We start from the raw sequence: 14,271 nt of genomic DNA, 5'->3' as shown, positions 1-14,271 counted from the left end.
CAGTGACGCAACGTTTGGACGGATCAAATATTGCTAATCCTCCATATTTAACTGGAAGAGAGAGTAATAATCTCTACCAGTCGTTGCAAACATATCCATTCAATATCCATGTACGAAGACAGCGTAAGCAGCATGCGGATAAGCTTCTCCAATTTTAGACAACGTTTCCACTTCTAAAATCCGGTTTTTCACTCTCTCTTCCACATATTTACGTTTGAAAGCTTCACTACCAACAGAAAATGGAAACTACTTAAAAAAAAAGCTTTACTGTCAACTAAAGTTTTAAGTGCACTGTAATGGCTTCATTAATTTAATATAGGATACTAGTCTATAAAAGCCCGTGGAGAAATCCACTTAGGCAAAAGGTCAATAAAAAGAGAGTTATCAGGGATTAAAAATTTTGCTGACGTCAGCAAAAACCCGTCAAAACCTTAAAAAAATTTTTTAGGAATTTGTATACCTGTTGCCTTCATCGTATAGATCTTGAAACGCTGATCAAGAAAATGTATAGGACCATGCGTCTTTGACAAATGGTTGCAGATATATTAGGGTTTTTTGATGACATCATCAACCCGCCTATTCCGAAACGCATTTGGGGACCTAGGTTGGGGAAAATTACCCAAATTGGTCCTAGGTGGTCCCTAGTTACCCACGCAGTGAAAAATCATTGACGTTACGACCTTGTTTCCAAGTTATTTGGCATCTTTCCTTTTGGTAAAATTTTCATCGAGGTAATCCAAAAAAGGAAAACACCCCACTTTTCCTTTTTTGGATTACCTCGATGAAAATTTTAACATTTTCTACTATTTTTATTTTCAAACAAATTTTTTGCTGCCGCAATTTTTAGTTCTTACATAAAGAACTTTTAATGCAAATGAAATGATTATAAATTTATTCTCAGGAATAAACTTTTGCGAGATTGCTTCAGAATTTCCAACATAAGTAGGACTCGAAGTACTTGAAACTTGTAAAAGCATATGCTCCTAAAGTTGGATGAAATATAGTTAATTAACAACATTTATAAATACACGTTTTTTTACCGCGTCTTATTCCACGAGATATAAAATAGAATAGCCTATCGTTGAGCGTTAGTAGGAAACACCAATTTATATTTTTATGGGAAAATAAGTGTTTAGCAGTGTGACAGTATTTAGTTAGCTATAGCTATATATATACTTTCCAGACGAAGCTGTGAATTCCACCTGGCTTACTAAAAAACAATTCCCTACAGCATAAATAAATATTTGCATAGCATGCAGTAACTTTTAGCTAGCTCACTAGTAGAAAAGTAACGTTTGCTAGCTAAAGACCATTTCCCTTCAGCCTCCTGGCTAGTTATTGGGCCACATGTGTGCGGCACTAAAAGTTAGCTATCTAAAGAATAGTCAAATACTAACAGTGAATGTTGGAACGGAAGGCCGAAGCGTTGTTTGAATTTTGATGACCTTAGCAACCCATCCACACACACAAAAAAAGTTGGTTTCACGTTGCCTCCATTTTGTAGAGCTTAAACTGCTGATCAAAAATTATGTATATGATCATGTGGTTTTGGTGGGCGCTTAATCAGATTTTGGGGTTTATTATTTCGCTGAAGTCAGCAATCGGCCGTCAAAACCGAAAAAACATATTTTTTAGAAATATGTATACCTGTTGCCTTCATCGTATAGATCTTGAAACGCTGATCCTGAAAATGTATAGGATCATATACTTTTGACAAACGCTTGCAGAGATATTAGGGTGTAAAGGGTTTTTGATGACGTCATCAACCCATTCATTCCAAAACGGATTTGGGGACCCAGGTTTGGGAAACTTACCCAAATTGGTCCTAAGTGGTCCCTAGTTACCCAAACGATGAAAATCATTGACGTTACCACCTCGTTTCCAAGTTATTTGAGCTCAAAGTTTTAAGTTTTTTTTTGTTTTGTTTTTTTTGTTTTAATCATGTATAATTTTCTTTTTCATCAACCTGTCTACAACAAAAAACACAAAAGTACATAGACGTTATATGTGGAAAGATAACAAAGAAACATATAAAAGTAAACATTGACGCAACTTGGTAATGATTTAACAGTTCAACTTATTCACAAACCAATCTGCTTTCAAACGACACAATGTTTACGTCTGTGTCGCGAACTAGCGATGCTTCAGACTTTACTCCTCTCGATCTACGAATACAAAGTAGCTTTCATCTCAGCACATTGAAACTTTATTCAGTTCTCAGCCAATTTTTCGTGATACTCAGTGATTCATTTCGCTTTTCAGCAATCGAACAAGACAGTTTGTTGTAAACCGTAGCACATTCTCGAGACACCCTTCCAAAATACGTGAAGATTAGGGGAGTGAATTATCCTTGATAAACAGTATTGAGTCTCGCATTATACGTTCTTATTTTAGTTGACTCATTGGTTTTGTAGCATGCTTTCAGATCACGGTTCAGGTGCATTTTGGCCGTTGGGTTAAAAACTTTCACATCAAAAAAAGCCATTTGCTCTCTGATCTAAAATCCTCTAGCAGCTACGTCTACTCGTGTCTCGTCAGTAGTTATGGTTGATGAAGAAAACTGTTCACCAGCGATTTCCTGTAATACGGGCTCTATTCTCACGTCCTTGAAACATTCCTGAAGTAGTTCGGCAGTGAAGTCTCGGATTTTGTTGTGTCGTAATGTTATGAGACAACCTTTTGGACAGAATAGCTCGTGTTTAATTGTAAAAGAAACACCACAAACACATCTGGATGGTAATCGCTTTAGCAGGATGCAGTATCATATGAATAAACTGTCCCAAAATGATTGTTTATCCAAAACGAATCCATGTTCTCTAATTGGCAAGGCATTCAACCAACTCGAAGCACCAGTTTCCAAAGAAGCCTCGAGCTTTAGTTTAGTTTAGTTGGTCAAAGACTTTTTATTGATGTTAACGTCATTTCACAAGTCTTCCTCTTTATGTTTTAATTTCATTTTTTCGCTTCTTCAATACGTCCTCTATTAATTCGTCATTATTATCGTCTTGACATTTCACTTTCTCAACCATTTTACTTGTCAGGGGCCTAGAATTGCTGTACTCAGTGACGCAACGTTTGGACGGATCAAATATTGCTAATCCTCCATATTTAACTGGAAGAGAGAGTAATAATCTCTACCAGTCGTTGCAAACATATCCATTCAATATCCATGTACGAAGACAGCGTAAGCAGCATGCGGATAAGCTTCTCCAATTTTAGACAACGTTTCCACTTCTAAAATCCGGTTTTTCACTCTCTCTTCCACATATTTACGTTTGAAAGCTTCACTACCAACAGAAAATGGAAACTACTTAAAAAAAAAAGCTTTACTGTCAACTAAAGTTTTAAGTGCACTGTAATGGCTTCATTAATTTAATATAGGATACTAGTCTATAAAAGCCCGTGGAGAAATCCACTTAGGCAAAAGGTCAATAAAAAGAGAGTTATCAGGGATTAAAAATTTTGCTGACGTCAGCAAAAACCCGTCAAAACCTTAAAAAATTTTTTTAGGAATTTGTATACCTGTTGCCTTCATCGTATAGATCTTGAAACGCTGATCAAGAAAATGTATAGGACCATGCGTCTTTGACAAATGGTTGCAGATATATTAGGGTTTTTTGATGACATCATCAACCCGCCTATTCCGAAACGCATTTGGGGACCTAGGTTGGGGAAAATTACCCAAATTGGTCCTAGGTGGTCCCTAGTTACCCACGCAGTGAAAAATCATTGACGTTACGACCTTGTTTCCAAGTTATTTGGCATCTTTCCTTTTGGTAAAATTTTCATCGAGGTAATCCAAAAAAGGAAAACACCCCACTTTTCCTTTTTTGGATTACCTCGATGAAAATTTTAACATTTTCTACTATTTTTATTTTCAAACAAATTTTTTGCTGCCGCAATTTTTAGTTCTTACATAAAGAACTTTTAATGCAAATGAAATGATTATAAATTTATTCTCAGGAATAAACTTTTGCGAGATTGCTTCAGAATTTCCAACATAAGTAGGACTCGAAGTACTTGAAACTTGTAAAAGCATATGCTCCTAAAGTTGGATGAAATATAGTTAATTAACAACATTTATAAATACACGTTTTTTTACCGCGTCTTATTCCACGAGATATAAAATAGAATAGCCTATCGTTGAGCGTTAGTAGGAAACACCAATTTATATTTTTATGGGAAAATAAGTGTTTAGCAGTGTGACAGTATTTAGTTAGCTATAGCTATATATATACTTTCCAGACGAAGCTGTGAATTCCACCTGGCTTACTAAAAAACAATTCCCTACAGCATAAATAAATATTTGCATAGCATGCAGTAACTTTTAGCTAGCTCACTAGTAGAAAAGTAACGTTTGCTAGCTAAAGACCATTTCCCTTCAGCCTCCTGGCTAGTTATTGGGCCACATGTGTGCGGCACTAAAAGTTAGCTATCTAAAGAATAGTCAAATACTAACAGTGAATGTTGGAACGGAAGGCCGAAGCGTTGTTTGAATTTTGATGACCTTAGCAACCCATCCACACACACAAAAAAAGTTGGTTTCACGTTGCCTCCATTTTGTAGAGCTTAAACTGCTGATCAAAAATTATGTATATGATCATGTGGTTTTGGTGGGCGCTTAATCAGATTTTGGGGTTTATTATTTCGCTGAAGTCAGCAATCGGCCGTCAAAACCGAAAAAACATATTTTTTAGAAAAATGTATACCTGTTGCCTTCATCGTATAGATCTTGAAACGCTGATCCTGAAAATGTATAGGATCATATACTTTTGACAAACGCTTGCAGAGATATTAGGGTGTAAAGGGTTTTTGATGACGTCATCAACCCATTCATTCCAAAACGGATTTGGGGACCCAGGTTTGGGAAACTTACCCAAATTGGTCCTAAGTGGTCCCTAGTTACCCAAACGATGAAAATCATTGACGTTACCACCTCGTTTCCAAGTTATTTGAGCTCAAAGTTTTAAGTTTTTTTTTGTTTTGTTTTTTTTGTTTTAATCATGTATAATTTTCTTTTTCATCAACCTGTCTACAACAAAAAACACAAAAGTACATAGACGTTATATGTGGAAAGATAACAAAGAAACATATAAAAGTAAACATTGAAACGAAAGTAAACGTTCAACTTATTCACAAACCAATCTGCTTTCAAACGGCACAATGTTTACGTCTGTGTCGCGAACTAGCGATGCTTCAGACTTTACTCCTCTCGATCTACGAATACAAAGTAGCTTTCATCTCAGCACATTGAAACTTTATTCAGTTCTCAGCCAATTTTTCGTGATACTCAGTGATTCATTTCGCTTTTCAGCAATCGAACAAGACAGTTTGTTGTAAACCGTAGCACATTCTCGAGACACCCTTCCAAAATACGTGAAGATTAGGGGAGTGAATTATCCTTGATAAACAGTATTGAGTCTCGCATTATACGTTCTTATTTTAGTTGACTCATTGGTTTTGTAGCATGCTTTCAGATCACGGTTCAGGTGCATTTTGGCCGTTGGGTTAAAAACTTTCACATCAAAAAAAGCCATTTGCTCTCTGATCTAAAATCCTCTAGCAGCTACGTCTACTCGTGTCTCGTCAGTAGTTATGGTTGATGAAGAAAACTGTTCACCAGCGATTTCCTGTAATACGGGCTCTATTCTCACGTCCTTGAAACATTCCTGAAGTAGTTCGGCAGTGAAGTCTCGGATTTTGTTGTGTCGTAATGTTATGAGACAACCTTTTGGACAGAATAGCGCGTGTTTAATTGTAAAAGAAACACCACAAACACATCTGGATGGTAATCGCTTTAGCAGGATGCAGTATCATATGAATAAACTGTCCCAAAATGATTGTTTATCCAAAACGAATCCATGTTCTCTAATTGGCAAGGCATTCAACCAACTCGAAGCACCAGTTTCCAAAGAAGCCTCGAGCTTTAGTTTAGTTTAGTTGGTCAAAGACTTTTTATTGATGTTAACGTCATTTCACAAGTCTTCCTCTTTATGTTTTAATTTCATTTTTTCGCTTCTTCAATACGTCCTCTATTAATTCGTCATTATTATCGTCTTGACATTTCACTTTCTCAACCATTTTACTTGTCAGGGGCCTAGAATTGCTGTACTCAGTGACGCAACGTTTGGACGGATCAAATATTGCTAATCCTCCATATTTAACTGGAAGAGAGAGTAATAATCTCTACCAGTCGTTGCAAACATATCCATTCAATATCCATGTACGAAGACAGCGTAAGCAGCATGCGGATAAGCTTCTCCAATTTTAGACAACGTTTCCACTTCTAAAATCCGGTTTTTCACTCTCTCTTCCACATATTTACGTTTGAAAGCTTCACTACCAACAGAAAATGGAAACTACTTAAAAAAAAAGCTTTACTGTCAACTAAAGTTTTAAGTGCACTGTAATGGCTTCATTAATTTAATATAGGATACTAGTCTATAAAAGCCCGTGGAGAAATCCACTTAGGCAAAAGGTCAATAAAAATAGAGTTATCAGGGATTAAAAATTTTGCTGACGTCAGCAAAAACCCGTCAAAACCTTAAAAAATTTTTTTAGGAATTTGTATACCTGTTGCCTTCATCGTATAGATCTTGAAACGCTGATCAAGAAAATGTATAGGACCATGCGTCTTTGACAAATGGTTGCAGATATATTAGGGTTTTTTGATGACATCATCAACCCGCCTATTCCGAAACGCATTTGGGGACCTAGGTTGGGGAAAATTACCCAAATTGGTCCTAGGTGGTCCCTAGTTACCCACGCAGTGAAAAATCATTGACGTTACGACCTTGTTTCCAAGTTATTTGGCATCTTTCCTTTTGGTAAAATTTTCATCGAGGTAATCCAAAAAAGGAAAACACCCCACTTTTCCTTTTTTGGATTACCTCGATGAAAATTTTAACATTTTCTACTATTTTTATTTTCAAACAAATTTTTTGCTGCCGCAATTTTTAGTTCTTACATAAAGAACTTTTAATGCAAATGAAATGATTATAAATTTATTCTCAGGAATAAACTTTTGCGAGATTGCTTCAGAATTTCCAACATAAGTAGGACTCGAAGTACTTGAAACTTGTAAAAGCATATGCTCCTAAAGTTGGATGAAATATAGTTAATTAACAACATTTATAAATATACGTTTTTTTACCGCGTCTTATTCCACGAGATATAAAATAGAATAGCCTATCGTTGAGCGTTAGTAGGAAACACCAATTTATATTTTTATGGGAAAATAAGTGTTTAGCAGTGTGACAGTATTTAGTTAGCTATAGCTATATATATACTTTCCAGACGAAGCTGTGAATTCCACCTGGCTTACTAAAAAACAATTCCCTACAGCATAAATAAATATTTGCATAGCATGCAGTAACTTTTAGCTAGCTCACTAGTAGAAAAGTAACGTTTGCTAGCTAAAGACCATTTCCCTTCAGCCTCCTGGCTAGTTATTGGGCCACATGTGTGCGGCACTAAAAGTTAGCTATCTAAAGAATAGTCAAATACTAACAGTGAATGTTGGAACGGAAGGCCGAAGCGTTGTTTGAATTTTGATGACCTTAGCAACCCATCCACACACACAAAAAAAGTTGGTTTCACGTTGCCTCCATTTTGTAGAGCTTAAACTGCTGATCAAAAATTATGTATATGATCATGTGGTTTTGGTGGGCGCTTAATCAGATTTTGGGGTTTATTATTTCGCTGAAGTCAGCAATCGGCCGTCAAAACCGAAAAAACATATTTTTTAGAAAAATGTATACCTGTTGCCTTCATCGTATAGATCTTGAAACGCTGATCCTGAAAATGTATAGGATCATATACTTTTGACAAACGCTTGCAGAGATATTAGGGTGTAAAGGGTTTTTGATGACGTCATCAACCCATTCATTCCAAAACGGATTTGGGGACCCAGGTTTGGGAAACTTACCCAAATTGGTCCTAAGTGGTCCCTAGTTACCCAAACGATGAAAATCATTGACGTTACCACCTCGTTTCCAAGTTATTTGAGCTCAAAGTTTTAAGTTTTTTTTTGTTTTGTTTTTTTTGTTTTAATCATGTATAATTTTCTTTTTCATCAACCTGTCTACAACAAAAAACACAAAAGTACATAGACGTTATATGTGGAAAGATAACAAAGAAACATATAAAAGTAAACATTGACGCAACTTGGTAATGATTTAACAGTTCAACTTATTCACAAAACAATCTGCTTTCAAACGGCACAATGTTTACGTCTGTGTCGCGAACTAGCGATGCTTCAGACTTTACTCCTCTCGATCTACGAATACAAAGTAGCTTTCATCTCAGCACATCGAAACTTTATTCAGTTCTCAGCCAATTTTTCGTGATACTCAGTGATTCATTTCGCTTTTCAGCAATCGAACAAGACAGTTTGTTGTAAACCGTAGCACATTCTCGAGACACCCTTCCAAAATACGTGAAGATTAGGGGAGTGAATTATCCTTGATAAACAGTATTGAGTCTCGCATTATACGTTCTTATTTTAGTTGACTCATGGGTTTTGTAGCATGCTTTCAGATCACGGTTCAGGTGCATTTTGGCCGTTGGGTTAAAAACTTTCACATCAAAAAAAGCCATTTGCTCTCTGATCTAAAATCCTCTAGCAGCTACGTCTACTCGTGTCTCGTCAGTAGTTATGGTTGATGAAGAAAACTGTTCACCAGCGATTTCCTGTAATACGGGCTCTATTCTCACGTCCTTGAAACATTCCTGAAGTAGTTCGGCAGTGAAGTCTCGGATTTTGTTGTGTCGTAATGTTATGAGACAACCTTTTGGACAGAATAGCGCGTGTTTAATTGTAAAAGAAACACCACAAACACATCTGGATGGTAATCGCTTTAGCAGGATGCAGTATCATATGAATAAACTGTCCCAAAATGATTGTTTATCCAAAACGAATCCATGTTCTCTAATTGGCAAGGCATTCAACCAACTCGAAGCACCAGTTTCCAAAGAAGCCTCGAGCGCTCTTACTTTTAGTTTAGTTTAGTTGGTCAAAGACTTTTTATTGATGTTAACGTCATTTCACAAGTCTTCCTCTTTATGTTTTAATTTCATTTTTTCGCTTCTTCAATACGTCCTCTATTAATTCGTCATTATTATCGTCTTGACATTTCACTTTCTCAACCATTTTACTTGTCAGGGGCCTAGAATTGCTGTACTCAGTGACGCAACGTTTGGACGGATCAAATATTGCTAATCCTCCATATTTAACTGGAAGAGAGAGTAATAATCTCTACCAGTCGTTGCAAACATATCCATTCAATATCCATGTACGAAGACAGCGTAAGCAGCATGCGGATAAGCTTCTCCAATTTTAGACAACGTTTCCACTTCTAAAATCCGGTTTTTCACTCTCTCTTCCACATATTTACGTTTGAAAGCTTCACTACCAACAGAAAATGGAAACTACTTAAAAAAAAAGCTTTACTGTCAACTAAAGTTTTAAGTGCACTGTAATGGCTTCATTAATTTAATATAGGATACTAGTCTATAAAAGCCCGTGGAGAAATCCACTTAGGCAAAAGGTCAATAAAAAGAGAGTTAGGGATTAAAGTTCAGGGATTAAAAATTTTGCTGACGTCAGCAAAAACCCGTCAAAACCTTAAAAAAATTTTTTAGGAATTTGTATACCTGTTGCCTTCATCGTATAGATCTTGAAACGCTGATCAAGAAAATGTATAGGACCATGCGTCTTTGACAAATGGTTGCAGATATATTAGGGTTTTTTGATGACATCATCAACCCGCCTATTCCGAAACGCATTTGGGGACCTAGGTTGGGGAAAATTACCCAAATTGGTCCTAGGTGGTCCCTAGTTACCCACGCAGTGAAAAATCATTGACGTTACGACCTTGTTTCCAAGTTATTTGGCATCAAATTTTAAGTGCCATGTAATGGCTTCATTAATTTAATATAGGATATTGACGTTAAACTAGTGTTATTGACGTCGCGCCGTAACGTCATAAAGTCTAACATTTAAGACATAATTTTTTCGGCGACTTCCAAGAAAATTTCGGCGATATTAAAGGAAAATGAGGATATCCACTATGACCGTCACATACACTTCTTATTATTATAAGAGATTCATGTTAAAGTAGTATTATTGACGTCGCGCCGTAACGTCAGAAAATTAAGGTTTTCAGACAACTTTTTCGACGACATCAAAGGAAAATGAACACATCCACTTTGCCTGTTACAGACTGACACACACACACACACACACAGTCTCCGTATTATTATAGCTAGCCCTTGATATCTGCTCTAAATTCAGTCAAGACATAATCAAAGGGAGCGCATTTTGATCCTTCGTCCCTCCCACCGCCATCTTTGTTTACATTTTTAAATGCTAAATACAATCTTTCACGGAAATACATAAAACTCCTATAATAGGCCAATCAGAATCCATCACGCAAGTCTACTTTTGAGGTTTATCTCAAAGAGCTCTGGGGACGAGAATGCTTTTTCGCTAATATACAAATTTCAACCGTAATAATTATAATATTTCGGCTACCTAGCTATAGGGACCAAAAGGGATATTTGTTTGATTTTGAATTAACCTAGCTAACATACATCCAATAGTTGTGATTCAGCTGGCTCCAAGCAACAGATTTATACAAACCTTCTTCAAACACCCTTTACTCGGTTTCCCAATTACCTCGTCAACAAGAACCCATTAGGTTCTCTATTAAAAAATCTTTATGCGTGCAGTTCTTAACAAACGGACTCCTATACTTTACATGAATACTTTAACATAAATACTTTTTTCCGCTAATCAAGGTTCCAAAATTAAAGAAAATTGATAGGTAGTTAGCGAGTGCCTTGTTGGCTCTTCCTTGTTTTGATTTTGTTTTTCTAGGGTTTAAATTCACGATTTATTATTTCTTTCTGAGTGTGTAATGTGTATATTTACTAGCAAATTATAGTAATACTCTAAAATACCTCCAGAATTGGCGTATATATATGGTTGTAAAAGGAGGCCTCATCCGTCTTTTTTTTTTAAATATGCTACTAGCTACTAAAGTTAATTTTGTTTTAGGCGGCGATAGCGGAAAAAGAAGTGAGTAATTTACCTCTGCTGAAATTCCTTTTTCTTAAAAAATTATGAGAATGTGATAATTTTGAAAGAAAATATATCGACTAAAATACTTCAGTTGTGTAAGGTCCCTAGTATATCTCGCAGTCGTAGAGAAAACCATGAAGTTGTAATAATAGTCCGTGTTAACTGGGATATTTGAAATTATTACCCGGTAAAAGGGCGGCATCAATATTTCCAAAAATCGCCCAATGTCATTGGTTAGAACTTACGTCATAGCGGACAGTATTCCATGGTATTGCCCGCTACCATAGCAACCAAGTTTAAATATGGTAGCATTAAATGTAAATAAACACGAAAAACGGTAAACAAAAAAGCGAAACAGAAGTAAAACTTACTTTTATCTTTTAAAGAATTCTATGTTGTAGCTACACAATAAAACCTGTAATGCTTACACGATATTCGATTTAAAAAAAATATATTTTTAGTTCGAATGTACGTTCCATATGGGAATAGTTTCTATAAAGACATGATTTCTACATCTTGCTTATAATGTTATATTTTTGTCGCAAAATGCAGTGGCCGGATAATAATCCATATAATAACTGTTTATTTCGGGCAATACCTTCAAATATTGAATGGTTGCTATTGTCGCGTACTGCCTTCGCAAGCTTGGGCAATACTAAACTTTTAACACGGTTGCTATTGTCCGCTATGACGTAAGTTGTAACCAATGACATGCCGCCCTTTTACCTGGGCAATAAAGCTATATATGGAACTTTCCTGTCATTTGTAGTTATATTTGGATGTTCAGTGTGATATTTAAGATGATTTAAGTTGTTTTTTTTTGTCCTCAGTGATCATACACTTTCCCCTGCCATTAGCTTGACTTTCGTGTAAGTCACTAGTCGAAAACCAACAACCGTTGCAAAGAGGCTACTTTAAACACTCGACGACAGCATGTTGAATAAACAGTGGTACTCTGTAATTTGACAAATTATTAGTATTATCCCTATTGTTTTTGTTTGATTTTTTATATTTTCAAATATCTATACGCCAATAAGATGAACACTACTGTGTTACCTAAATTAGACCAAAGCTAAGTTGTTTATTTTTGAGCTTCTAAGATTATCTTTAATTTTGTAGGGACGACAATATTTCTAATTGGGAATTTTTAACATCGATCTGCGTGTGGCGTGGTGGAATGCAGAGGCAAGGGGGGTTGCGGGATTCCTTCAATTTCGTATCCTGATGCTATAATATGCACCAATCATTGCTCCCCATGTTAGGATATATATAACTTGCCTCAGAGGTCCTGCAGTGTTTAATACTGGCTCTAATATTCCTTGACGGTGTTCTTGTAAGTCGAAATATCGAAGTTTTTTTCGTGCATTCTTATCACCCTAATTTTTTAAAAAATGTTGCAGATAAAACATTTTAAATGAAACAAAAAAATACCAATACACCAATTTATAACGAAACAATTACATTTCCCGTTGTGAAAACCGGCGTATAAAAAAAATTCCGACGAAATAGAATCTCTTTTTTAGGCGATGTTTTATAGAACTGGGGTGTTGCACTAACTAATCGTTCATAATCTACACTTTGTGCTAAAGATGCATGAAGTATAAACTAGTATATAAATAACTAGCTGTATTACACTTACGTTTAGAAAGCGTTATACTATTTGACAGCCTGAGCACTAATGAGAGGGTGGAAGGGAAGCGGAAAAGAAAATGAGATAAAAGACGTGCTGAATTACCTCCTTTCTTTTACTGCGTAATATTATAATAGCAAGTGGTAACAAAATATGAAATGTCGTGCATCTTTGTTTTGTTTAATAACTTTTTGTGTCTAGTAGCATGATTCGGACAAATACGATTTTACACGTTTTTATAAATGTAGTTTATATCTTATGTAATTTTGGAGATATCGTAGATATATATTACGTTAATTATGCTGAACTTTATTAAGTGCACAATTTGTCAAGGCTGTTATTGGTCGAAAAGTAAAAAGGACATATATAAAATCACTACTTTGTCCAGAAAGTGTTTAAAATTTAGAACGATATCTTTTTTATTTGTACTTACTATTGTTTTGGTAGTGTTGAAGTGTTTTGTTTTCTTTCTATTTTGCTTATTTACATAGGTTTATTACTTTTTTATTCTACTAAACATTTTTTACAATTACTTGGCAGAAATATTTCATAGTCCTAAAGGTTCTGGACTGATGTGCAGCTCTGCTAACATTGCTTAAGAGCACAATGTATATATGTTAGAAATCAGATTATATTTGTATCAGTTATTTTTCTGTTTATGTCTTTCTCTATGAAGTATTAACGAAAGTTCAAGAGACTGGAGAAAGTGATTTGTTATAATGAATGCTGGAGTTATCAACTGTATTGTTAACAGGCTCCAGAATAATCTGAGGCGTTTTGTACGTTGAATGACTTGGGACTGGGTCAATTTTAGCAAAAAATGGGAATATAAAAATATCTTTTTCTCTCCGTACTTTCAGAAATGTTAACAACATGTATGAGCTGGTCCTACCTCCACCATGTTTTATAACCAGAAACGCCGCCCAAGATTGTAGGTTTGGCATAGTCATGACTATTGATTGAGCGTTGTTCAAGTCAGTTCAGCCAGTTTTAATATCAATTCTCTAGTTAACTGACGTCAAAGATTAAATCTTTTTAAAACAAAATTAAGCCTGCAAAGGAATAGCGGCCGAGTGGCTTATTTCAATGCTAAGAAAGCAGAAAGGTTTAAAGCCAGTCAACTTTCAGGAACAAAAAATTTTAAAAACAAAATAATTAGCAGATATTTAATCAAATTTCAGTATTTTTATTGCTCCTTTCCAATTTGTTTGATTTTCAGTGGAAATCCACCTTAACGGAAATGGTTTTTATATTCTTATGTGGTTAAGTTTTTCTGTGATTGGTTAATATGCACGAAATATACTACGGAAAGACGAGTGTAATTTGCACCTATTTTTCAATTCCATACTCCAAAAAGGTTACACTTTATAATTTGCTGAATATCGAGCAAAATGACAATTTGTAGAGAAATTCATTCCAAAATTTTTTACTCAAATAAAAAATTATTTTTATAAAACAGACATAAACGTTCGCAGTAATAAGAAACACAGGTCAAACTTTTTTTTTATTTTCTTCACTTAAAATGAAGTATGATGTGACATGACAGACATGTTTTTAT

At 35.4% G+C, this 14,271-nt stretch overlaps 1 long non-coding RNA gene across 1 annotated transcript in view; it reads left to right on the top strand.

Moving 5' to 3' along the window:
- Positions 1 to 14,271, top strand: part of LOC130629720 (uncharacterized) — a 25,893-nt gene extending 11,622 nt beyond the window's left edge. Inside the window, exon 2 of the long non-coding RNA XR_008982014.1 lies at positions 12,729 to 14,271. This is a non-coding gene — a long non-coding RNA (uncharacterized LOC130629720). The remainder of the gene's footprint in view (positions 1 to 12,728) is intronic.

Source organism: Hydractinia symbiolongicarpus, chromosome 2, assembly GCF_029227915.1.
Source record: "Hydractinia symbiolongicarpus strain clone_291-10 chromosome 2, HSymV2.1, whole genome shotgun sequence".
NCBI lineage: Eukaryota > Metazoa > Cnidaria > Hydrozoa > Anthoathecata > Hydractiniidae > Hydractinia > Hydractinia symbiolongicarpus.
This window is presented reverse-complemented; position numbering and strand designations above follow the sequence as displayed.